We start from the raw sequence: 2,500 nt of genomic DNA on the forward strand, positions 1-2,500 counted from the left end.
GTAAGCTCATAGCTGCTGGGGCAAAGCTGTTTGTCTCCAGTTTGAAAAAATGGAGGGGAGTACGTTATGTTACACCCATACCATTGGAAAGGTGTGACAACAAAAGAAAACTGCCCTGTTTTCCTGTGTAGAGGTGTGTGTGTGTGTGTGTGTGTGGGTATGTGTGTGTTTGTGTGTGTTTTTGGGTGTGGGATGATGGATGTGGGTGTTTGGGTGTGTCTTTCTTTGTCTGCGTGTGTGTGTGTGTGCGCGTGTGTGTATATGTGTGTGTCTGTCTGTGTGAGAGGTTCTGCATGCTGATGTAAGAACACACATGTGACTGTGTGTGAAGTGAATGCTTACACACTGTCTGGATGTTTGTCACAGGAAACACCTGCCCTCCATGCAAGACTGAGCTGTGCTGTCTGTGTGTGCGTGTGTGTGTGTGTGTGTGTGTGTGTGTGTGTGTGTGTGTGTGCGTGTGCGTGCGTGCATGTGTCTGTGTGTGTCAGTGTGTGTGTTTATGGCACTGGGGCAAGACCATGCCATTTTGCAAGACTTCTCCAATGTTAAAAAAAGATCCCTAACAAGCTGACAGGCAGACAGACATATACAAACTAAATGTCTCGCTCTCACATGTCCACACACAGACACTCAGTAAGGTTATATTCAACAGTAATAACAGTTTACTTAACGAACTTGAATCTCGACAGATGGCATGTACTGTACATTTTATAAAACGAATAAAAATATAGGGGGATCATACATTTCAGTCTGGTCCTTACTGGACCTAGGAGTCAATAGGTTGCAGAATTATCTATGAGAAATGAAACAGTGAGAGAAGCAGTGAAGGTTGCTAGAAGTCTGCCTTCTAGTATGGGATTTATTAACGTTTTGATGGTCCTTGTCCTTGTCAGACATCTGCTTCTGTATTTTCCCATCCGAAACCTCCTCCTGAGGATGGAGCCTTTGTGGACAGGCCTCTTGCTCGGCCTCCTCCTTCCTGTCTCCAGCCTCTGGCCTCAACACTGTCTCTTTCTCTTTCTCTCCATTCGTCGTTCTGAAGCTAAACAAATTGGGGAAGCATTTAATTAAAATTAGCTGCTGAACCATTTTGATGTTTTAAATGTGAGCTCACTTTTTACATAGTCCTCCTATTGCTCTGAGCTCAAGTCTGTTCTGGTGATGTAAGGCAATATACACCCAATGTGAACAGATGTATTCTACTCACCCAGAGTCGAGTCTTCCTGCTCATTTATCTCGGATGCTTCCAACTGTTTGTTCAAGAATGTGTCCAGATCGTCCAGAACATTTAGGGCTTCATGGATCTCCACGGACATGCATTCTTCTTCATAAACGTTGATGTCACGTTCGGTTTTGCAAGGCTGGACCTCCCTCGCCTCACTTATCAGGAACCTTTGTAATTCCGACTTCCTTTTGTATTTCCTTTTCATTTCATATGCGTTGTCATCAGTGTTCGCTCTCAAAGTCTCTAGTTCATTCAGAGCAGATTGGACATGGTCAGGCAGCTCATCTTCGAAACCCCTGTTGTCCAGTCCATTGTTGCTGTGCTCCATCTTCTTCTTCAGCTCCTTTACGAGGAGCTTTTGTAGAGTCTTTTTGGTCGTCTTTTTGTTTTTCTTTTTAGACTTGTCCACGTGCACATCAGTGTTGACTCCCAAAGACTCCAGCTCTCTTTCCAGTTCAACCAGGCCGTACTTTTTGACGTGTCTCTTCATTTGTTTGCCTTCATCCTGTCGTGCTGCCAGGCAGCAGGTTAAAAACCAGCAAAACTTCATTATAATCTGATCGCCAGAAATAACAGTTTGAATATCAAATGATCAGCAAATCTGATACCAGCCAACTTCTACACAAGCTCAAGCAAAAGTGAACACAAATTCCAATTTACCCTGTGCAGTGTTCTATGGCATCATGATGTTGCCTAGTCACCTTTGTGATCCTAACGGAATGGTTTGACATCAGAATGTTATTGCCAGTTCAATGCATCATTCAATGGAATCTTTGGAATCACTTGTCTCTCTTGATTCTTTTGATAATGTAGGCCTAGTTATCCTCTTATCCATATTTATTTGCCAGTTTATTCATTTAGCATCTTTCATACAAAATGCTTTATTATAAGAAAATAAAAGGATAATTCAAATTTGAATAAAAACATATGGGAGGATGATGCATTGTCATCTGAACCTTACTAGAATGTAATGGTTTGTTAGAAGTTATTAGTTTGTTGAATTATGTTTGTTTGTGGATCTGGGAAAGGAGGTAAATAATAACCCCCTCCATAACACCCACATACACACATACCAATCTGCAGAATGGGGCCAAACACAAGGAATCCAACAACTAATGGCGTCTATCCAAGAACATGATTGCAAACAATCCAGACAAAGATTTACTTTAGAATGTACCACTGTAAGGTCCAGTTCTTATCCTCAGTTACACACTAAGCTCAAATTTAGATGTGTGACCTCTAAAAGGTGTACTGAAAATATCTCGTACGGTA

At 42.0% G+C, this 2,500-nt stretch overlaps 1 protein-coding gene across 2 annotated transcripts in view; it reads left to right on the forward strand.

The window, feature by feature from the left end:
* The window catches only part of dock4b (dedicator of cytokinesis 4b), a 151,841-nt gene that overhangs the window by 75,638 nt on the left and 73,703 nt on the right, over window positions 1–2,500 (forward strand). The gene's annotated exons all lie outside the window — the stretch shown is intronic.

Source organism: Sardina pilchardus, chromosome 17 (genome assembly GCF_963854185.1).
Source record: "Sardina pilchardus chromosome 17, fSarPil1.1, whole genome shotgun sequence".
In the NCBI taxonomy this organism is placed as follows: Eukaryota; Metazoa; Chordata; class Actinopteri; order Clupeiformes; family Clupeidae; genus Sardina; species Sardina pilchardus.